The 25,535-nt window shown below is 38.8% G+C and overlaps 1 protein-coding gene across 10 annotated transcripts in view; it reads right to left on the bottom strand.

The window, feature by feature from the left end:
• The window catches only part of KLHL32 (kelch like family member 32), a 256,154-nt gene that overhangs the window by 202,801 nt on the left and 27,818 nt on the right, over window positions 1–25,535 (bottom strand). For 4 of the 10 annotated variants that reach the window (XM_055113968.2, XM_055113970.2, XM_055113969.2 and 1 more), the window contains exon 2: window positions 18,825–18,940. The exons of the other annotated variants lie outside the window; for them this stretch is intronic. The gene's annotated coding sequence lies outside the window, so the exon portion shown is untranslated. The remainder of the gene's footprint in view (window positions 1–18,824; window positions 18,941–25,535) is intronic. 10 annotated transcript variants of the gene reach the window in all.

Genomic DNA, 25,535 nt, shown 5'->3' with positions numbered 1-25,535 from the left:
AACTCTAAGGTATCAGTAACTACCTTACCAGCGATGGTTAAGGTACAGGGTGTGGGGTGGCGCACTGCCCAACATGCCCCACATGGCCCAGCCCTCTTTGGAAACTATTTAAAATAGACCTAGAAACAACATACTGCTCACCTGACTCTGAGTATTAGTCGCAAACTTTCCTCCTGCTGCTGTCCCCTTATAGTACCCAACTTCTAGCCACAGACACTAGGTAAATGCAGCCCAAATTCATAATACTCCAGGAACAAGGTGTATAGGGCTGTTGACATCTCCTCTCATGCAAACAGCTCAGTTTGTTTCCTTTGCCTGAACCCAAGCTGGTCCTGGCTTCTTCCCTGTCCTACTCAGCCTGTTGAAGTCTCCCTTATCATCAAACAGAGACCATGTGAGTCTGACCCATGTATATTTTTCCATTATTAATAATAAAATTTTAAATATCATGTTTTAAATTTCTATTTAACCACTTTATGTTTAGATCAGGTCACAGTTCTAACCTAACTTACAAAACATTCAGAATTACACGTTTTGTGAGAAGTACTTTTTTTTTGTTCAAACTGAGTAATTTGTATTACAAGGCTTTCTTGAGTTTAAGAAATCAATGACAGCTATATGCACATGTCTACCCCCAAAATTGCATTTTCTCACTATCATCTCATGGGCTCTCAGATATAAGAATGTCTTCTGTTGTGGAATCAAAGTAGAACAAGAGTCATATGTGAAATGCCCTTGTCTTGTTACTAACATCAATGTCTATGGCAAAGAGGACAACCCTCAGCTATTCAACTGGTTATGTTAATTGGTGTGACGAACATGCTAATTCTCTCAGATAAAATATTTGGTTTTCCATGAAAATATATCTGGCCAGGTTGAATAACAAAGAATTTACTGTAACTAGTCGTTCACTAACCATTCACTCATTCACTCACTCACTCAACTCATTCAATATTTAAATAGCACTTACCATACACCAGGAATGCATGTAAAGGAGTAAGATTAAAATGATTTTGTAAAGCAAAGTGTCTGGGTTTTTTTTTTAACGTGACAACTGATAAAAGCTATCACTTAGAGCATAATTTTCCTTTTTAAAAAGAGATGTAAGGTAGAAGAAAGAACGTGGGCATGAGGTGAAGTTCCCTCAGCTGGGTTGAGCTTCATGTTAACTGACATCTTAACTATGAATTATAGGGGCAGGGATCACATCCCACTCTTCTCTTTGCTAGAATGAGCTATGTTCCTAGAACACTTACTAATAAATGTATTGTTTAGACATTGTTCTTGTTTAGAGAGCTAATGGTTTTTTTTTTTTTAACACAAATGTAGAAATTTCAGACACCTCCAAAAACACTTGCCTCTGTCATTAAAAATGTGCTTCTAAGTCTTTTACAGAATATGCACATAATTTTAACAACTTTGAGATATCAAAACTCAAAAGAAATCAAAATTTCATTTTAATTTTTAAATTAACATCACTTTAAAATCTTGGCTTTGAAAAATACACTGTGGCTCCGTTTTAAGACAATATTACATTGTCCTACTTTTTACAGAGTAACTGAACAGCAAGATGAGGCACTTTGAAAATATAATGAGTACTCAAAACACTAGCCATAATTTTACTATTAAAAAAGAAAAAACAATATTGATTTAAGTAAAAAATTTTTAAGTCAGTACATTTAATTCCAGTTATTAGTGGCAAACCATTTACCTACTGAATTTCCCTTCCTTAGTTTTACTACTACTAAATACCTTTGTGAAATATTAAAATTTAGGAGGGGAAAAAAAGAGAGAAAAGTTCTGCTTTTGGAATCACAGTACCAATTACACTATGAATATTTAAACAATGCAAAATCATTAATCTCACCAGGGAACTCTGAAGATATGATCTTATGAAAGTAAATAAGAGATGTCATTAATAATCTGTATTATTAATGTGAGTCAGTCAAATGGACTCACCACTGTGAGTCAGTCAAATGGAAAATATTCACAATTTTTACAAAAATAAAAATGAGATTATCAAATACTAACTCAGTCAACATTACACAAAAAGATGGTGGCAAGTCTACACCTGTGGAAAGAAAGGCTGGTCGGGGTAGATGGTGGCAACATTAGAAATGAACCCAGAGACACTGGATCTGGGTAAATGAGCAATGATAACAAGTGTGAACAAATGTGAAGGATGGCAAAAAGAATTGCATGAAGAGAAAACTGACTAACTAGAATATCAGAGCTGGAGCTATGGAGACTCAATTTAAATGAAGTAAAATGCATGAGGATTTTAGAAAGACTCATCCATTTGAAAAGTTATTAATTCCTACTATGTGCCATTACCTTTAGAAGACACAGTTTAAAACAAGACATGCAATGTCCCTATTTTCACAGAACTTACATTCTAAGAAGAATAAACAGTAAATAGACAAACAAGAAAACACTGGATAACAATGGCTGCTAAAATGCACAAAACATCGTGATGTGATTGAGTCAACAGGTGTTTACTGTGTTGTCAGGGAAAGCCTCTGAAGAAATGAAATTAATCTAAAATCTTACTTATGCAAATATCAAAATAATAAAAAAGATTCTAAAGTCGGAGATAAGAAAGTTTTCTACATTATGTTTTGTAATTTCAGAAATGTTTGAATTGCTACATGACTTTTTCGCATGAGTCAGAAAAAGAGGAGGAGAGTGGAGTATGTTTTCTTGGCTCAGTCAATAGGCTTGGGTGAGCTCCACAAGTGGGAGGATAAATCTCAGAGAGAATTGCGTGGGGGAGGTGGAGGGGAAAAAGGCTGTCAAATCCATCACAGTGACTGAAGTCAAATCCTTCCTTCATCAATCCTAATTTTCCTAATGCACAAAATCTATGATCACATAATGTTGTTTTTTAAAAAAGTGTATTCTCTAACCAAGATATCATTACCCTTTGTGATATCCTGTACTTAAAACTGCTAAATACTATTAGTGAAAATAAAACCATCATGTTTATTTCATGAAGAAACAGACCCAAAGTATATCCTATGATTTCAATAATTGTGTATCACACACAAAAAAATAGACTTGCCCACATAAGGACACACCTACATCACAAAATTTTTCTGTAGGTCTCAGGAATCATCTGATGTCTTGGTTGAATTTTTTTTCTCCACATTATTAAAAACAAAAATATTTGGTCTCTCTGGAGAAATGTCTAGGAATACCAACTATGATGATCTACCAAGCAGAGGATATGAACCAACCTCAAGTTTGACGTACAAGGTGAAATAACTTTCCCAAGATCACCAATCTAATAAGTGGTAGAACCAGGATTAGAATCCAGGTAAGTCTGACTAAAATTCACACCCCTCATTGTACATTGTGCTGCGTCTAGCATTAGTAACACGGAATAGCTAGACTTCAGGGATTTTCCAGAGAGCAAAAACTCTCACAATTGCCCAGTAACTTCTAAGTAACCTACAATAGACAATTTTCTGAAAAATGTTCATTTCTCTTCTGGATCCTCTAAAATCTAGCCTTGGATTCCAGAAAGGCATCTAGCCAAACCAAACGTTTAGGAGCATCATACAATTCATTTCTTTATGCCAAGACCAGAAAGAAGTCCCTCTCAAGGATTCTCTGAAAAGGACACTGTGTAGTATCCTTTTGACATAAGATAAGGGTGCAAACTTTGTAATCAAACTGCCTAGGTTTAAATCCCCAGCCACTACCAGTGTGACCCTGGACAAGTACTTAATTCCTCTCTGCCTCAGTTTCTTCATTCTATAAAATATGATTAATATAATACTACTTACCTCACAGCATGTTTATAAGAGTTTAATGAGTCAATATAATTACTAAGAACAATGCAAAGAGCATAAAATCCGTGAAAGTGTTAGTTTTAATCATTATTATGCCAGAGTACAAAAGGCAATATACCTTCCCATCTGTACTCCCAAATTACCATCTCTGTATATATTGAGGTATGCCATCAATAAAAGCATCAGAGAAGAGATGTGATAACCCTGTAAAGATGCTTGTAAGACATTGCTCATGACATTAATCACACAGTGTCCTTTTCATGAGAATCCTTGAGAGGGATTTATTTTTGGTCTTAGTATAAAGAAATAAATTGTATCGATGTTCCTAACATGTGGTTGTGATTATTTATGTTAAAATAAAAACTTTAGACAAATTAAATATAACAGTTTATTTGAGCAATGAACAATTCATGAATTGGGCATCACTTGGAACCAGAGGAGGTTCAGAGAACTCAGCTGTGCAGCGTGAGCTTCAGGCTTACACAGGTTGAATGCAGAAGCAAAACTAAGAAATTACTTGATTGCCTACAGTTAGGTGTTTGCCTTATTTGGATATGATTGGTGGAAAGTCCCCAGTTAGTGGTTAGTTGATGATTTCAGCTGGTTATGTTTGTTTCATTTTACTATTAACACTGGTTTCATTTACTTAGGTAGGAACCCAAGGTGCTGGAGCCATCTCAGCCTAATGGCCTCCCAGATAAATTTCTTTTAACATTTACAAATGCTTTAAATCAAGAAAGTAATCAAGCTGCTTTTTTCACAATGACTACTAAGGAAGTTTAGAATTAAATATGCGCCCACTGTTAATAAGTATATAGAACCCAATATTTTTCTACAATTCACAGCTCATTTTACGGCCATTCCCTTTGTTTTTCTTTTACCATCATTTCTCATTTGTTAACCCTTACACTTTTTTCCCCCTAAGTAACCAGAGTATAAAACAATCAGCCAATCCAGAGGAATAGTAAAGGGAAAGATGGGAATATATGAGCTGTTATCTCATTAGGATCTACCTTAGGTCTAGTTGGAGCAGGATTGGCACAAATGGCAAAAACATAAGATGAAAATTACAAATTCAGAAGTGGCCTGCCACTACCGTGCTTTCTCCCATACTTTGTCCAATTATCAATATTATAAAATAATTATCCAGGCCCCTGTTCCTCACTACCTATTTCTCACAAAACAATTACAATAATTCCTAGCTCATAGCAGTGAAGTGACAGATTCTTGACTTAAGAATCAACAAGTAATTATTTAGTGGTCACCATATCCAGGCACTTCTAGGTTCTTGGGACATATCAGTGAACAGAACAGACAAAATGCCTGCCCTGTGGAGCTAACTTTCTACACGAGAAGACAGACAAACAATAAACATGGCAAATAAGTAAGTGATATGGTGTGCCACGAGATAATAAGTGCTTTAAAAAACTGAGCACCATAAATGGGATCCAGATGAAGGATTCACGTTAAAAAATTCTTTTACCAGAAACTGAAAATAGATATTATATATCTATTCTTAATGGTTAGATTGGTCTAAAAGGAGATATCACTTAAAACAAAATATTTAAAATATTTTTTCCTAAATAAACTCATATTTTGAATATCTAAAAGCTTACTAATCCTGTTGATACTTCTTTGGTAAAGTGAATATTTTTCCATGAAACAAGATGAATCTCATCTTATCATTCATGTAAACCCTTATATCCCAGCCATTTAAGTAAAAGCTAAGACCCCAGAAAAAGTTAAAAACCATCCTTGTCTGGCCTTATACCCCACACCCATAACTGCAGAAACTTTAACTACACAAGGAAGACCAGCTCCTCAGTTCCAGGGTTTGTCTCACTAACTCTCAAAACCATAATCACCCTGTCAGCCTCCACATTCTCATTATTCCACACTGTACAACAATGCCAGCCTCTGAATCTACTGATGTAGACACCAACGGGGCCCAGGTTCATGCCAAAAGCACTGAACATGGCTCTAAAGCCTGTGACTCCCCCGGGAAGCCACCACCCACTTCTCTGAAGAAGACACTGCCCAAGAATGCCATTTCCTACAATGACCAAAATTTTAAGTGCCAGTGCTGCCCAAGTCACCAATGTTGTGCACTCAGGATCCCATAGGGGTTTCAGTAAAACAATGCTTAAAATTTTTTTTCCTACCCTTTTTAAAGCACCCCTCTCTTTCTAGGACTTGGTCTTGAGTCTGAGTAGGCTTGGGTGAAGGGACAATTGAGTGGTAGGCACTGTGCTGCACTTGGAAATTAAACTTTTGCTCTGACGCTGGCCCACTGGGCTAGAACTAAGTGTGTGCACCTTTATTCTCTCCACAAGGTCTGTGATCTCTGAAAGGGCCTGCCCCACAGGCATGCCCCAGTCTTAGGGTACAGGCTGGGATTTCTGCTCTAAGGGAGTTGGATGTGGTTTTCCAACTCTTCAAAAGAAGCATGGTTTTGAGTTATGTGGCATCATGGTAAGCAACAGACAGTGTTAGCATTATCCCTGCCATGCACTATCCACAATTAGCATAAAGGGCTGGCACAGCCATGTGCTAGGATTAAATGATGATGTTTAAAAACAACAATAAATAAAAATTAAGTAATGGAAGCTGCATCCAACCTCTCAAGGAAATGCTTCCCAAATTAAAACAAAAATATTTTAAGTAGTTTATGACAAGAGACCTAGAAATTCAGCACAGCACATTGGAATTATCTCATAAATGGCGGAACTCATACACTTTAATCATCTATAAAAATAAAGAGTTGTCAACGTCATGTTATATTCTTAGAATTATAAATTTAAGAGTAAAGATGATCATTCTTCCAATAAAGAAAAGCTCTTGTAAGTCCATGAAAAGCTCTTTTCCTTCCTAAGACTGTTTATTCTTCGATGAAGAATAGATTCAGAAGATTCCACCAAAGACAGTATTTCTTTTATTTTCCCAAGTACAGCAAGGCTATGGTGTACAGTTTACTGTCACTTCACAGATTTGGAAAGTGTTGTGAAGTCACCAACAAATCTCGTCTTCTAACCTCACAACTTATTACTCATGCAACTTGAACAAGTAATATAGCCTTTCTGAGCCAACATTTATTTCTCCATGAAGACAGAGGTAAACCTACATCCCCCACAATACTTTTAAGACTAAATGACATGATGAGTTGGCAAGTACTTCCTGAACTATGAAGTACAATGTGAACATATAGCATCATCAAACTCATAAAACCCATATGGCAGATGGGGCCATTGTAGTAGAATATTAAGTTATTAAGTTATGTTAATGACTTGAGAAATCTAATAAAACTAATTTGTTCCCCACAAACAGCATTCCTTAGAACCATATTACGTAGGTCTATTGTAAAGAAACTTAAAAACAACTGTTTAAACTAGAGGAAGTCCATCATCCTTGCATAGCATTTTAAGCCAGAATATCTGAATAAAACAAGAATAAATATTTTATTCTTGCCTAGGCTCTTTTAGATAGTGCCTTTTATTCTGATACCTTGAATTCATGCATGCCTCATAGGTAACATTTTAAATTATTTAAACACCAGTTAATATTACTGGTGTCAGCAAGATCAGTAATTACCGTCTTAATAATCACAGGCATCTAATTCCAGCTGCTCCCATCTTTGATATAATGATGAGCAACAGCCTGGAGGACAAGAACTGACAGGGAACGAATACAGCTGGGGGTCAAATTAATGCTGGTGGTGAACTAGCTTTCAGTGAGAGGCACATGCTGAAAAATGAGACCACAGGTTGAGAAGGAATTAATGTCCTGAGAGTTTTGTACAAAATAAAATATTTTCTGAACATGAGAACAGCTTTTGAATCTAGATCTGAAGAAGCTGGCTAAATAAATCATACCTCCAACAACCTTCTTTTCAGTAATTATAAAAAGAATGCATCTGCACACTCGTTCCCCTGCCAGATATGACTTTTCCCTTCCCCAGATGGCTGGGGCAAGTGTCTGTGCATATGGCAAAAGAAAAAAGCAGGAAGCTCGAAGTGTTTAACTGGAAAAGGAAGCAGTGAAGGCTTATGAAATGTGTTTGTGCGAGGCACTACAGGGGCCGCAAAGCTAAAGAAGAGCAACCAGTAAAGACAAGAACTCGGAGACCTGGGTCCTGGTCCCGGCTCTGCTACTAAGGGTTTCACTGGCCAAGCCAGTTTGTTTCCCTGGGCTTCTGCTTTCTCATACAAAATGTGGAGGAATCCAATTAAATCAGTTTGTGGGATTTACAGCTGATGTGAAGTTATCCAACATCGGGGGTCAGCAGTAATAAGTAAAACAGGTGTCAGCCTGTGTGTGGGTGAGAAATCTCCTTGGTAGAACAGTATAAGGTTTTTTTTTTTTTTTTTTTTTACTTCTTCTTGGAAATAGAAGTAAATATCATATTACCGCACAGGTCTTGTGTGAATGACACCAAGAGACCAACCCTTTAAGAGCTGGTTCTAGAGGAATATGAACTCTGCATTTACCATAAGCCAAATCCATTTTGAGGAAAAGAATAATGGCCCTATCACAGTCCTTTACCCCAGGATAGGTGGTGAGAATGTATGTGTGTATGTATAGGCATGTGTGTGTATGTATGTGTATATATGTGTGTGCATATGTGTCTATATGCTGGTATGTGTATGTGTGTATATGTATGTGCATATATGTGTGTGTATGTACAGAGTGTGTGTGTGTGTGTGTGTGTGTGTGTAGAGGGAGCATGAACAATCCATATCATTTCTCTTTTCTCTTTTAGCCTACAGTCCCTCCTCTAAATCTCTAGCCCTGAATGCTTAATTTAATTTTTAACTGTGGCATGTGGGCAAGAGAGAGGTGAAACAGGTTGCTACACATTACTCAGGCTTGATCGAAAGCCATTCTGCCATAAGGAGTGATTCTCTGCAGAATGAGGACAATAAAAAACTAGAGATGGAGGTAGAAAGGGAGGTGGTGGCATCAGAATAACCTGGGGAAAGTCTTTTTCAATCTCTCTATGCTGTCTCCCCTCTCTCTTCTTCCTTGAGAATCAAATATGACCCAGAAGGGATATTCTGAATCTCACACACACACACACACACACACACACACACACACACACACCCCACAGCTGTAGCAAGTCACTGTTACTGATTTCCTGAAGTGGGATAAAAGATTGAGGATTTCAATGCTAATGTCCTTTCCAGCCTTAACACTTTAAGACATAGCTTCTATCATTCATATACTTTCAAATTAAGAAAACACACATAAGATAACCAGAGAACAACAAAAGGCAACTCTCCACAGCTAAATGGCAGATTAGATGAAGATGTCTAGAACAAGGGAAATTATTGCATGGTAGAGCTAATCAGGAATGGTTTCATGGAGGAAATGGGTATTGAGCACAGATGGCTTGATGCACAGATTTTGGACTGAGATTGAGGTGAAGAAGCATGTTGGGCATCTGGCAGGTGCGAGGTGGCAGCAGTAGCTGGAAAGGATGGTGAGGGGGACAGCAGTAGCACAGGGGCAGCACCAGTCTGGGGCCAGCAGATCTTGGGCTGCAAAAGGCAGTGAAGCCTAAGCTAACAAACAGTGACTGTGGGGTAACCGCTGGCTGTAAAGCAGGAGAATGTTAGAGCAACACATGTGCTTCAGGGAACTCTTTCAGATCATGGCCCAAGATAGTTAAGAACAGAGGTTTCTAAAGGGGTTCCATAAACAGACCTTACCTAAGTTACTATATATACAGTACATATGCCAATCTTTTTCTGCATTCTTTCTCTGAGACCATATTCATACATGCATTTTGCACAGGAATAAGGATCTGGACCATTTATTTGATTCTCAAAAAGTTATGGGACAACCACTTCCTGCACCTGACCCCTCATCCCAATTACACACAACAGAGAAAAAGTAAGAGGTCAGAGGAAAGTGTTCCAAATTGTTCTTGGGGGTCTTCTCATTGCTTAGATGGAAGAGATCAGTAAAGGATAAATCAGAGAAAAAAAGCAGCTATGTGACACCAACCCAGGTGATCCTTGTGCAGCAGGGAACCCCACAGAGGCTCCTGAGAGGATACTTTCTCAGGCTCACTTATTCAAGAGATAGCATAAGAGGGGCTTTCGTGGATTACGTGAAGTTGACTACAACATCTAGTCTTACCTCGATTGTTTTTTGGTCATCACATCATATCAAACCTCTTCTGCTTAATAAAATCAATGCTTCTCAGAGCTATCATTTCATTTGACTAAAATGTAAGTCACTCAGAAAACTTATTTAAGAATTAAATCAGATTAAGCATGGCTAATTCTTAATGGGAATAACAACAGGTTTTTCAGAAAATACATGATAAGTAAGAATCATGATATCTCTTAAATCAAATATCAAAATGCATGTTTGTTTCACCACTTCCTAGAGAGAAGCCTTAGTATTTGGTAAGAATATTTCTCAAAGTTAATATTTTTGAAACCAGTGTCAACCCAGGTGGAAAGAACAAAATATACCTTTTTCACTATCTTTATTAAAGTAGTGCTGACTTGAACATGCGAATCATAGAAGTTGTACCTTTTAAAGCATTTTCAAGCAAAATTTATTTTTTAAAATTTCAACCTTGTAAACAAACCCTTGAAAAGACTAGAAAAATTATTTACAAAAGTACAAAGGAAGAAATAATGGCTAAGAAAGGCTAATGAGCTATCAGTGCCACTCTACAGTAAATCCTAAGGTGTTAATTATCTGATTTCCAGGACTATGCACTTCACGTTTCTATTTTTGATTTGTACATTTCACATCATCTATTACGCTTTCCATTCTCTGAATTCCAACAATTTGTGCCTGTGTTAGTGATGCTTACCTTATGCCTACATCACAATTATGGGTGTATTATTGTTATATCTTTTCTCTCTGCTGTTCTATGAATGTATTCAGGGCATGGAGCGCCTCTCACCTCATTTCTATATACAGCATCCAATAACGTCTGCTAAATGAATGACTATACAGCATTTAGAGAGTAAGTACAAATCTTACTACAAAGTCTGGTGTGCAAGAAACTGTTCATTTGCCTGTTTTCTGTAACTCGGCTTATTATCTGTTCTACCAGTTGGGAAGCTCTGCCTTCTTGGGGCTGCTTAAGCAGGGCTATAGTATGGTTCTGGGATTTAATGCAGTGGCATAGTAATGAGGTCTGGGCTGCAGTCTGCCTTTGGTCTCTGAGTCACCATGCATGCTTTATCTTGACCAACATCAAATTCAGTTGCCACTTTCACTCCTCTACATTTTGGATATCAGCAGCATTCCGCATCAGTAAATGCTCTCTCCTTCAATCACACCACTGCATTGGCTTCTAGGATTCCAGTCTCTCCTGGTTTTCTTCCTTCCTCTCTGGCTACACTTGTTTTTTTCTCCTTTTTGCTTATCCCTCTCTACCTAATCATTAAGAGCTACAGTTCCTTGAGATTTAATTGATCTATTCTATCCCTAGGCAATTTCAATCTCAATCAAAAATCATATTATGGGTCCAATGTTTTCTATGACCTCCAAACACACAACAACCTATTTGACATCTTCATTTCAACGTCCTAAAGACAGCTCAAATTTAATATTGCCATAACCACACAGTTGTATGGATTAGTACTATAACCCATACAAATGGCACCAACATTAATGCAGTTGTATGGAATGTTACCTTCGCACTTGCAGTTGTATAGAATGACACCTCCACCTACGCCCATGTAGGAGTCATCAGGTTTCTCTTCCCTCACCCTCAATATTCAATCCAGCACCAGGCCCTGAAAATTTTACCTCCTGAGTTGTCCTTAGGCAATTTCTCTCCTTCTCTATTCCCACCTCCCTAGGCTAAGCTACTTCTATGACCTTTGATCTGAACCAGATCAATGGACTCCAGTGCCCTCCTATTCTGATTACTGTTCCCCTGTAATCAGATCTCATCTTAGCCTTCCAGTTCCTGCCACTTCATCATTACAATCATTCCTCAATGGCTTCTCAGCATTTCTGATAAAGATAGGTATCTTTATAGGCCTGCGTGCAGTCCTTCTCTACCCGTCCTCCAGCACATTTCCCCCTTCACTGCCCTTGGCTCTCTGCACCCCACTGTACCTTGTTGACACTGTGTTTCCTCCTAGAACTTTTTCCCATTACTTGAAACACTCTCCAACCTCTCCCTTTTGCCTCACTGACGCCTCATGTCCTTCAAACCCCCTTAGGGAAGGCTTCCTCATCAACCTCCAGAGCAGGTCAAAGCTTCCCACTTTATACTTTTAACAATGCCATGAACCTCTCCTCCTCAGCATTTATTTGTATTGTAATCTCACTCTTAATTGTGAGATCGTGTGATAAATGCTACCACTAGAGTGTCAGCTCAGAGATGACAAGTTCCTGACTATCTTCCTCACCACTGACTCATCAGCCTTTGGCATAATGCCTGACACTTGACAGATGCCCAGTAACTGTGTGCCGAATAAGCATTCTTTACAGAGTAAAACAGTATTACTGAGAAAACTGGCAATGCTTTTATAAGCAAAAACACCAATGGCAGCTTTAAGAAGCAATAACAACACAGAATACATCAGTATTTTCTAACTTTCATCCTGCAATGACAGAATGGCAGGAAGAGGGGAGGGGCGGGCCATGCAAGCCAGTAAGGTGTGGCCCATGTCTCATAGTTGTTTGCTAGCTTTAGAGACTGAGTAATGGAAAATGTAGATGGTGGTCAAAAAAGACTGCCTACATTCACATTACCCTACATCCATAGAGCAGTAATCCTGGGAAGAAAGGCCTGCTGTCCTCAGTGAAAGGGGAGCAGCCATTAGCTTCCTGGGCCCCTGCAGTTCACTTTAGAATATCATAACAGTCAACAGCAAAAACGTACTGGGTGCTGAGTCTGTGTCAGGCACTAGACAATGAAACTTACGTATATCACTGCATGTGGGTCACATGATTATACTGCAGGGTGGGTGTAACTGTCCCCAGAGCACAATACTGGGGTTCAAAGAAATAAGTAACTTTCCCAAGACCAAATAACTTGTATATGAAAGAACCAGGATTCAAGCTTAGGCCCGTCTATTTCCAAATCCATTCCATCTATGTATCCCCTGCTGCTGCTGCTGCTGCTGCAGGAAGAGAGAAAGGAAGCTACAAGCAGCCAAAGCCCACTGGCTGTGGAGGAGGCCAGTGGCTGGTGAACAGTGTGGTCCACAGGCAGCCTTAATACCACTGGTCATCAGGGAGGACCAGAGCAGTCAGAAGCAGCAACAGCAGCACAGAGAATGCTGATGAGGTATCTGCAGGACACGAGAAGCATGTGGGAAGGTGGAGCCCAGAAGAGAAGGTGTCCACTGTGGGGCCCAGCCCTGCCCCAGTACCACCTGGCCAGGGACCCCAGGACCCTCTGGCAGGGAACAATAGGGAACCTAGTGGAACTGAAGTCTGATCCTGATGCTGGTGAGCCTGAACCACACATTTGTTTTTTTTTCCACTATGGAATTATCTTGTAACTATAACTTCACTACTCTGGTGGCCAGAGACACCCTTGGTAAATATACAGCAAATTTGGAGCTGTGATGCTTTGAGAATGACAGACTTAGGAAAACATATACAGATAAGTTACTGGATTTCTTCAAATAGTCAACTCCTAGGGGCTTTAAGGGTTTTTCTGTTTGTTTGTTTTAAATTATTCATTACTTGACAAAGAGGCTTAGGAATCAGAAATACATAACACTAAAGGTTGTCAAGGAATCAGTATTTCCTGAGAGTGTGTTTATTTACAGAGTCTGAGAAAGAGACACGGTTCACATTGGGGAAGAATTAGAAGGCAGGTGGAGAAATGCTTTTTGAGACCAATCAAGCTGTGGGTATTCAAGGGTTGCCAGAAGTTTTTAGAAAGAAGAGTGACATGATGGAAGCCACATCTCTAAAGATATTAGTGACAACAGTCCCTAGGAAGGGATGGAAGGATAAAGAAAGTGGCACAGAGAAGCTGTAAGGAAGCTGAAGGCAGAAGGGCAGCTGTGAGGATGGAGGGTAGAGGGGGACACGGGAGGAAGTGGAAGGAGAGGTTGAGAGTCCCTGATGACTGAATATTGAGGCAGGAGTACACATTGATTCCATGTTCTCCTCCACAACTGAATGAAGAAATCATGGAATCATTCATTAACAGAAAACATGTGAGGAGTCAGCTCATCTCCCTGAGGGGGACAGGGCAGTGGAGGCACACCCAGAGAACCTCAGGATTGTTGCCCAACAGACACACATGGATGGAGCACAGGCACCCCTACATCTCTCTTCCATTTCTGTCCAATTTCCCCATGTCCTGACACTAGTTATCTGCAAATAAGTTCACACACACACAAGAAATATGGTAATATCCAAATTTAACAAATATGCAGCTCCTTCATCTTTTGGACCACACATGCTAAGCACTAAGCAAATAAGACAAATATGCCAATGTCTAGAACAGGCAAATGTACAGATGTAGAAGCACAGCAGAGGTTACCTATGATGGAGAGGGGGTGGGGAATAACTGCAAATGGGCATGAGGGAACATTTTGGGGTGACAGAAATGTTCTAAAACTGGATGGTGTTGGTGGCTACAGAACGCTATACATTTGCTACAAACTACTGAACTGTACACAGTTACAATGGGTGAACTTTAATGATATGTAAGTTTTCCCTCAGTAAAACTTTTTTTTTTAATCGATAAGAGCTGTGGGGAAAAAAATACAGGGTAAGATGAATTGAGAGTGAAGGGGTTGGGGTGGTGGGCAGGTTGTAATTTTAAGCACAGTGATCACAATGGACTTCATTGAGAAAGTGACATTTGAGCAAAGACTCGAAGGAGGTAAGACAGTGGGCCTGGGGGTAGGCAGGAGGCAGGGCATTCCAGGCCGAGGGTATTACCAACTGTGAGACACCAGTTCTAAGGCAGGAATGGGCAAGGCAATGGGAGATAAGAGAGGGATAGATGGTATACAGGGTATGGTTCTTGGGATGGAAGCTGCTGCAATTTTAGGCAAAGAAATATAGCCTCATTCAGGTTTTAAAACAAAATTTTTGGCTGCTGTGTGGAGAAGAGTCTATAGGAGGCAAAGAAGACCTTCTGGGGATCTGCTGCAATGATTTAAGCAACAGGTAATGTTGACTGGGACAAGAATGGTAGTGGGAAGTTGTGACATATGGTCAGATTCTGGGTATACTTTGAAGGTAGAGCCAACAGAATTTCCTGACTGTTTGGATGTAAGTTGTGAGAGGAAGAAGCTAAGGATGTTTCCAAGATTTGGGTGCTGAACAACCAAAAATGGAGAGGCTCTGGATGAGGTAGGCTTGAAGGAAAAAAAATTGTAAAGCATGTATAGGGAACTATGCTACTATGTTCTATGTGCCAAATCATTTCACATTCTTTGGGTGAGTTTTTAAAAGGCTTCCTTCACTATAAGGTAGGTTTCCTTCCAATATATTCATTAGTTAAGATACTTTAGAGAAATGAACAGCCATGCAAAATGTAGACATGTCTATTTAAAATCCTGATTCTTAGCATTCTTTATCCTTAGTCATTGGATTATGGAATATCTCATTTTCTTATAATTTCTTAATTATATTTCTAGTGACATTAGACTTAGCCTGCCTATAAAGGTCCTACTGCTGGCCCCCGCTGACCAACAAAAAGTACAGTGACACCAAAGGCAGTCAGTCACTCCTGAGTGATTCTCTTAAAGGGACAGGCTGAGCTGAGAAAAGGCCCAATCAATGTTGGGATACAGTAATAAAACCCGTGTCCTATCACAGAGCAAATTCAAGAAGCACCACATAGAAGGACCAAAATTCAAAGCCAATCTCTCTTAAGATTTATTTCTCCTTAGGAGAAACTGTGAAGAGATGGAGTAGAAAAAGGTCATATTATTGCATAGAGATTTAAATAAATATGTACTGTCATTTCCTGATGTAAAATAGAGATTTTCCTTTCTTTTAATTCTAAATTTACATATATTTTGTTCCTTCTTATTTATTCTGCACATTTGGTCACTGGACTTCTCTATGCAGTCATTATCATTAATACACAAGTTAGAAATACACATTAGACTCAGCAGCTGTGCCCAAGGCTATTACTCCCTATAATTTGGCACAGATGGCCAAAAAGATAATTTTGGCTGGATGGCCCAATACTAACCACCTAATGAGGCTGCAAGTTCAAAATCAATTGATGATAGACGCGGTTTCACAGTTAGTGTTCCCTCTTTTCTACCAGACCCCTCCTCTTTTCCTTGACAAAAAAGGCAGAAGAGTCCAACCAAAATCTAATTTGCTGAAGTTCCACAGACAGCATTTACCTTACTTTATGGGGGGAAAAGGTAACTCAATAAAACAATTCTAGTCCTGAAATGGTCATTCTTCAGGTCAAAAGACTTTTTCTTCAAGTCAAAATATTATTAAGTATTAAAAAGTTTCCTGCAATAGGAATTGAGCAGGTTTGAACCTAACTCAACATCAGGGAAGCCATCACAATAGTCAATAATAATTAAATTACCATAGACAGGCAAACCTAAGTATGATGTCTGCCTTTCTCTCAGCTAGTCACACACCACAAAATGAATTCTCTTAAAATTACAATTAAGCAACATCCTGCCATGCATAACCTTGATCATTTTTGTAGATGTCGGCAATTCATTTATGCCTTCCAAGTTGTCTAATGGCAAGGTTTCTTTTTCTTCTTATCTGTATACTGGTGCTTAACAATTGCATATCTCTTCAAAATGCCTAATATTCAAAAGCACATTTTGAACCTTCGCAAAAATAAAGATCAAGCTACAATTTGAAACTGTAGCCTCTCTGCTCCTCATATCGTGCTATATCCATACTATCCTGCAGCAGTTCACTACTAACCTGTTAATCAATGACCCATAAGATTATATCCACAGTGGAAATGGCACTCTCCAGTTGGCTTACATAAAGCCATGTAATCACTATCAATGTTCTAAATCTAAAAAGTATAAAATTAAAAAGTATTTAGTTTTATCTTATGCAGAAATGTATGTTATTAATCAACCGAGCTACCATATGGACAACTATGAGGATATTAGCTGCTCTCTGCAGCAATCCGCCTAATTAGTTATACACAAATTTTAGTAGAAAATGATAACCTCTGTTTCAGTAGTAAAGATGTTAATCACACATCAAGACTTCTACCCAGACAGGGCACCTGGTTGGTAGAGAATTGTTTGTGTTGTTTAAATGTCCACTGAGTATCTGGAGAGCACTGACATCAGAACTGATTTAACTTGCTATTTTTTGTTGTTGTTGTTAAGTGTGAATGGCAAGAAAGCTGAGGCCCAGATCCAGATGGCCTGGCTGGTCCTCGGAAGGTAGGAATAAGAAGCAGAGTGTGAGCAGCTCACTGCACTCTAGACCACATCTCCCAAAGTAGACCTATCACCATAATTACTCAATGGGAGTTTCTTAATACACAAATGACTCAGTACTAATGCAGATTCTCACACAGTAAGTATAGAAGATCCAGTAATCTATATTTTCAAAACAACCTCAGGTCATTCTGAGGGCCAGCCTTGTTGCAAACCTCTAGAGTGCACGTATTTGCAGGACAGTGGTAAATATATGATTTTCTGACGCAAGGTCATACAATGCCCAGTCAACAGCAGTATCAGAGCACTCTTAATACAAACAAAGCACTTAACATATCTAATTTTATCTCATGGATGACAATGTGAGAAAAGTGAGATTATTTGTGTTATCCCAATTTATACAGGAGACTTAGGTACAGAGTTCTGAAGTCAAGGTCACTCCTTACAGAGTGAAAACTCAAGGAAACTGATTCCACCTGCTTTTGCTCTCCCAATCCACTTACTGTGTCAACCCCTAGCCTAACTGTAATCCACAGAAGCAATAACAGTGAGAGATTTTCAGTACTGATCTGTGACTCAAGCCACCATAAGTGACTGCTGCCTAAAGAAAAGGCCTTATTAACCCTGGCACTGTCCTTAGGAGGTCTCAAAACTGGCCAAGGAGGGACATGTGGCTGGCTCCTGGGAGATGACCCTCTGTCCCAGCTAAGATACTGGTGGGTGCTATTCCACCACATAGAAAGACTCTCTCCTGAAACTGTCAATATGCTTCCATCCCTGAGGTCAACCATGAGGCTCCAGATACAAAGGGGAAATGAATCACATCTAAGAACTAAGGAAGTTCTTGAGAGCAATGATAACCTGTGTTTCTTAAACATCTTGGTCAACAGTTGGCCACTGATGTGAAGGGCTCACTTAATGTTGAGAGGCAAGAAGTCCTCTTCCAACCTTGCCTTGTCCCTGCATCCAACAAAAGAGTCTTACACCAATAGCTGCTGACTGAGGCACTCTAAGTTTCCACATGAACAAAGAATGGATGGCAACAGAATTCTGAAGCAATCACAGGATATAAATCTCCCAAAAGAGGTCCAAGTAGAGGAAGCAGAATTCCAAGAATACAGTGCCCAAAAGGAAAAATTCAGTAATCAAGGCACATGTTTTGAGGGGTATGGGAATTTCATCCCTCACTGGGTCCAGGAGTAAAATATGTCGTTGTTTTCAAAGGCGTTATGTTGGGGTGATGCTCCTGCACAGATAAACCATGTAACTAATTCATCCTGTCCTAATTCCATGCTAGTGAAATCCTTAACCACTAAACCCTTAACCACTAGGAAAATAATGTGCTGGTCAAAGAATTCCACCCACATCTGCAAACCCCTTGGCAGTTACATATACAGAATATATTAATATTTGATGTTAAAGCAATTAACAAAATGTAATGACAATAATTAATTGCAGGCTTCTGATGGCTAACATTGATAAAAACAGCATGAAACACAGAAATCAAAAATTGGCAACTTGGTAAGGTACAGTGGCTCAGATCTCTAATTCCAGCACTTTGGAAGGCCAAGGTGGAAGAATCGCTTGAGCCCAGGAGCTCGAGACCAGCCAGGGAAACATAGTGAGACACCCATCTCTACAAAAAAATTTTTAAAAATTAGCTGGGTGTGGTGATACATACCTATAGTTCCAACTACATGGGAGACTGAGGTGGTAGGATTGCTTGAGCCCAGGAGATTAAGTCTGCAATGAGCTGACTATACCACTGCACTCCAGCCTCGGTGACAGAGCGAGAATCTGTCTCAAAAAAAAAAGGTGGGGGGAAAAAATTGACAACTTTGTGAAATAGTACAAGGTGAGAGAAGGGAAACATCAGAAAACCCTACAAATGACACTAAGACTCACAAATCTTAGGGATTTCAGAAAAAAGTCAAGTTAAATGCTATATAGAAAGGCCTAAGGGCTGTGCATGAGTTTCTTAAATGACTTTTGCTCTATTAGGAGGCCCCATCTGTAGGTGATCTTGAATACCTCCAAGAAATGATAAATAGCTTTGGCCCAAAGCTAAAGAAGATAAGCTATGGCAAAATTAAATCAGATTGTAGGTAATTAATGTTTTCATGGGAAAAAAAAACATTGATTCCATATTTCTTTAGGCTTTGAAATCTCAAAAAAAAAAAAAAAAAAAAAAAAAAAACCCAGTCAGTTCTATCAGCTCAAGGACATCAGGCTAGGAAAGACTAGTGAATCTTCATGCAGCCAAAGGGGCATCTGATTACATCTACACCACTGCCTATCACAAAACAGTATTTTTTTTTAACAGAAAGTCTCCTTTCAGAAAATGTCAAGCAGAGTAGATGAGGAAACAAGTGAACGAGAGACTCTATCAAAATAAATCTCCTCCACTCAGATATCCATATTAATTATGAACCTAAATTTCCAAAATAATAACCATAACTATTGCTTGGGGAGTAGTTTAGAATAAACTGGTATCTTCACATTTAGAGTAGGCTTTTTTTCATAATGATTTTGTAACTTTGCTGGTCTGTGAATGTGATGCAGACAAAAGACTTGGCACTGATGTCATCTCGGCTACCATATTTTTCAGCTGAGAATCTACATCTCACTATAATCAATCTCCATTACAAAACATTTTTTACCATATTCTTTTCTGGAGCTATAAAGAAATGAGTAAAGGATTTTCTGTCTTTAACAATCACTAAACTTGTCTTTCTTATTTTAGGTATCTCAAGTAATGTTACCAACTAGTAAAAATGCATCTGAATTATGAAATTGCACTATATCTTTAGAAATACTGAAATATATAAACATATGCATACATCCATACCAGGTATAAGCAGAACACATTTAGCACAAGAAAAAGTATTTTATTTAAGGACGGGCTTTATAATCCATTGTATGATGAAAACAAAGCTTAGCTCAGTCTATGGGATCCTACAATATACTGCTCAGGCTAACTTCCTACAAATGTGGTAGGCTGCTAGCAGTTCCTGCTGCTGTCTAGGTTCTTCTTAAGCCCATGAGCCGGGGGGTGACTTTGAAAAGAGTCAGGCCATACTAATCTCATGTGCACTCCTGGGTCGTCAGAAATCCACATGATATTTCAACACAGAAGAAGGAGTTGCTGGTGGGAACAGGGAATGAGTGAGGTCGTGGTGCAGAGAAAAAGAAAAAAACATAGATTTAACTAGAAAGTATTCTGTTCGGGAAGATTTTAATCCTATCTGACTTGAAAGAGAATTTGAGGAGTGTTTTTTGTTTGTTTGTTTGTTTTTTATCCTGGTAAGCTTTTGACCTTTTCATAAAATTTACATAATTCAGCATGAAGGGAAACTTCTAGTTGTCAAGAAAGATGTGGGCTCTAGAAATTGACCTTGCAGAAAGGCTAGGAGGTCTGTACCCGCCAGGTACTTGATGCTGCCACTATTAATTCTACAGAGAACACAAGGGGCAGCTCTGTGCTTTTTGCAGATGTGGACCCCTGAAGAGATCCTATGATAGAGCCCAGAGAGCTGCCTGGGTAGGAGGAAACTGACTGACCCTCCCTCCTTTTCCTTGTGACCAGGCCGATGCTCCAGGAGCTGCATAAAAGAGGGAACAGTCAGAGAGAAAATACATCATTGAGTCCAAGCTATGCATCCCTCTCCCTGGGAGAGCCCATCTAAGCAGCGTACTGCATCACTAAAAGCTCCATAGCATAATGAGGGTAGCTCTGCTCCAAGGTCGGCACACCAGATTAAAACATTTTATACGGCTCAGGAAATTTAAATGAATTCCACCATCATTTTGAGGAAGGCAAAGGAGTGGGGAAAGGGGAGGCAGAGGGAAGGAATTAATAAGTACTGAGATTTTATTACACACCAACAATGTACTAGATGTTTCTATGCATTTCTTATTTAATCTTAAAACAACTCCATAATCTAGGTAACATAATTCCCATTTTACAGATGAGGAAAATGAGAGTTAGAGGGGATATGTAACTGGATTGTGAGTCACAGAACCAAGAAGTATCAGATTTAGTATTCAAATCCAGGCTCCAAGGCTCAGGTTCTTCTGGTTGTGCCATGCTACCTTGCACTTTCAATTGTAGAACTAAAAATCATAAATAATAAGGTTTCTAAGTAATGATTTTAAATGAGGTATCAGAACTTGTGTCATAAAAAATTGCAAAATGCCTCCTCCACTGCTCTATTGTCTGTGCCATTAGCATCAAATATGTTCTCACTGAAGCAATCAGCTAGGATGGGACTTCTTTTTCCATCAATATCTTGTATAACAAACGGGTTGTATCATCTGGGTGGGGAAGGGAGGGGGTAGCCTGCTTCTAAGTAACTGGTACTGGCTTATCTGGCATGGAAAGTAGAATACATTATGCCTCAAATAAACATGTAGGAAAATGTTGTCAAGAGTCCATGAAAACTGCCAAAGACATTTCTTCTTCATTTAAAAATTATCTTATCAGGTTGGTGACTCCAACCTTGCAAGGGAAGAAGCTATTTTAGACAAATTTACAGCTTTCAATGCTTTCTGCCATATGTGGAACTAATCTGACTCCAAGTCAAGTCTGCAAAACTGTTTTTTTTCCTACATAGTTCGTTTAAAAATCTCACCAAAACTTATAGTGCCATATGTCAAAATCAAGTTAAATTAAATACATTAATGCATTGCAATGTGTATACAAAATAGGGAAAGAACAAAAGAAATATGAAGAAAGTTGAGCATTTCACAATGCTCAGCTCCTCTTAGGTAAAGATCTTGACAAGAAGGGCCTGGGAATGAAGGTTCTGATTAGAAATGCCAGGAAAAAGGTGAACAAAATGAATTCTATTTACTAATTCTCAACAAGAGAGAAAGTAAAATGTTCTAGGATAAATTCTTAAGTTCTGCTCTACAAATTGGAAAACAATTCTGAAATAATAAGCAGTCTTATAAGCAGAGAAGGGAAGTAAGACACTGCCTGACACAGAGACATAGCCACATCTATCTCTGCTGTCACCAAAAAGCCCCTTGCTTATTAAGAAAGATGGGCTCCTTACAGTATCATTTTTTCATAATATTTTCCATTACTTGCCAAATATATCTGTGAAGAGCAAATCATCATATTGGCTTATATTGTTCTTGATAGGAATTAAAATCCCTCCAACTTTAAAGTAAATTCCTGTCATGACAAATATCCCCAGTGCTAGACTCTTGCTATGACGCCTCCTATTTTATTTCATCCTGATACCTTGTGCTGAACATTCTAACAGGTAGCTCTCCCACCCAGTCACTGAAGATCTAGTACTTAAATGCAAGTCTAACTCCCACTTGCTTGTCACATTTCTTTCATATCTCTACTGATGTAATAAATAAAAACATTGACCCAACCAGGATCAAGATTATAGTACATTTATCTGTCACCAAAGCCTTCTGTCTAGATTTGAGTACAGCTTTTCAAATGGTTTACAGCCCACATTTTTCCTTTACTTGTCCCAAACATATAAGACTTCATCAAAAGTATATGCAACCTTAAAATCTGTATCTGTAAGAGCCTCCTTAGCCTCCAAGTCTATGACTCTACTAGAAAAAAAAGATTACATCTTTTATCATCTAATTTGCCAGAATCTTTTCCCATTTTTGAAAATCCATATATTTACCCACTCCAAATGAATTCATATAAAACGTGTATGCTTTTTCTATAGAAAAGTGATATCATGAGAGGAAATTATGTACCAGCCATCGGACATTAAAAATGTAGACACATCATCATGGTTTATGGGTATTTATTGTGTGCCAGTCTCTGTATAGAGAATATAATACTTGGTTTGTCCCTTGACTTTATGTTCAGTCTTTAGAAGAATCAGTACTACATTCTCCAGATTCTCCTCTATGGCTACAACTCCTCTCCTAGTCTCCTTCCCAAATTTGTCTTCCTCCATCCCCTCCCACCCATCCGCAGTTGCATCCTCTGCTGCACTCCATCTTCCAGACCATAGTTCTTCCACAGCTTTCATCACTCGCTCAGCTACAGTAAGCTCATCAATATTAGGTATCACTAGCATCATCCTCTTAACCCACATTTCCAACAGACTGTCTGGTGGAGACTCTCCCATCTTTCAATAGCTATAAGGATTTTCATTTAATATAATCATACCCAGCCATCAAGTTCCAGCACTAATCCCCCTACTACCTAGGGACAGACCTGATCTCCACAATCAGAACATTTAAAAATTTTTCCCTGTGTCTGAGCTTCTATGGAATCTTATATTTCCATTGTAACATTTAACACATAACTCCCTCAAAATCACAATTAGGTACATGTCTATAACCTGCATTAGGTAACAGTTGAGAAGAAGGAATGTGAAGAGAGAAGAGCAGCTGAAGTTGCAAGATTTCTTTCATTGCTCCAATTGGACTTCACAGTCTTAGATCCTCCATCTGTAAAATGGAAATAAGATGCCCACTTTATAGAGTCATTGTGAAGCCGATATGGAAGTAGCTTGCTCACAGAAGAGCTCGAAAAGTGGACGCTGCCAGGAGCAGTGTGTTTGCTCTGAATCATTGAGGGCAGAGACGGTATCTCCATGCACTCAGCCAGGACTTTGTTAGAACATTACTAACACACACCTGCATAGCTCCTTACTAGAGGTGCAACATATTTCCATGAAAGGAAAACTGAAATGGCTTTATTTACTGTTAAGGCATCTTTCCAGAGGGGGATTTTGGAATAAGAGAACCATGAGAAGTCGCTGTTCAAATCTTTTGGCTTTTCCTTTTAACTACACCTCTCTGGATCCACCAAAGAGACAATGTAAATAAAATGACACTCCTCTCTGACTACTTACCTACTTCAGTGAAGTCCACTAGCATCTCTGTAGCTCTAGGAGAAACACGAGAAAATGGCAGCTTCTCAAGATGTATTTACCTCACTACAAGATAGTTATTAAAGGAGTAAACATTTTATGTACCAGGGTGCTGGGATTTAATGTCTCTGAGTTCCCACTTATGTTTTCATTCCTTTGGCATCTTGCAGTATTCAGTGGTGGGTTTTACCTAATTATCTAACACTTTAATCAGACATTTTCATTAAAGGCTCAGGATGCTCCATTTGCTGACCAATCCTACGTCTTCCTATAACAAGCACTCAACTGAGTTTTTCTCCACTTCTTGGCCTTATGGCAAGAAAAAAAACATTAAGCCAGGAACATAAGTTCTAAACTATATATGCTTTTGTTTCACCAGATTCAAAAATTCCTATTTTAGAGCACTTCATGGTCTTTTATTTTCTGAGATATAAGACAGAGATCTAGGAAACCTCAAAAAATTTTTGAACCTGTTTATTGAAAAACAAAGGTAGAGCATTTATTAGACTTTAATATTGAAATAAAAAGCTGATCACTCACAATGATGGATTTTTTTTCACATCAGTATTTTGTTAGAGAATACTAACTTATAATTGAGTGAGACATCAGTAATTATGGGTTGCTAACTAGCAGGCCACAGGCCAGATATGACCCAGATACAATTTTTAATGTGGTCCTTACAGTTTTTAAAATTAAGGATACCTCATTAAAAAAATCCAGAAGCTTCTGTTTTCCTTAAAAAACTGTCATGTTTTACAGCCTGGACAGTAACAATCGGCTACAGTGGAGTGGGAGCTGCCTCCTTTACAGTGGTTTGCAAGTTCCAGAGGCCACAGTTCACACTCCACTCCCTACCCTCTCTCCCACGTGTCTTGTCTAGGTCTGCTCCACTCCTTTATCTCACTTGTCAGATCCCTGCACACATCTGAAACGCACACACACCTTTTTTTTAAAGGCAAGGAGACTGGATCCAGAAAGGGCTTCCCCATTCACTAGCTGTGACCTTCAGCAAGGTTTGAGTCTTGGGTTCCTCAGCTTTAAATGGAAGGTAATTTATTGGCCTCAAAGGGTTGTTGTGAGGATTAAAAAAGAAGTATATGAAAAGTGCTTTCTACACTGTAATGTAAAATGTTTGTCATCATTCATCTCCCAAAGCTCTGTGAATTGCATAAATCCCCTCTATCTACCTCTGTCATTATTTGGCTTACTTGCTCCTCACATTATTTATTACACTCTCTATGACAGAGTTTAAAATCTAAATTAGAAGAATTTGACTTATTTCCTTGGGTCATTTAACAAGAAGTAGAAAAGATGAACAAATATCAAAGGAAAACAAAATTAATTCTTGAATGCCAGTGGATCTTTACTGGGCCATTTGTTTGTGATGGAGGCATGAAATTCGTGCAAAGTGTAATTACTGGATTGCTGATGCCTTCAAGTACTGTGTTACAAGTTCACCCAATAGACACCCGAGACCTCAAAATAAAACAAAACTGACAGCCCAGGTATTAGGCTGACCTCTTCCATTG

This window comes from Pan paniscus, chromosome 5, assembly GCF_029289425.2.
Source record: "Pan paniscus chromosome 5, NHGRI_mPanPan1-v2.0_pri, whole genome shotgun sequence".
In the NCBI taxonomy this organism is placed as follows: domain Eukaryota; kingdom Metazoa; phylum Chordata; class Mammalia; order Primates; family Hominidae; genus Pan; species Pan paniscus.
This window is presented reverse-complemented; position numbering and strand designations above follow the sequence as displayed.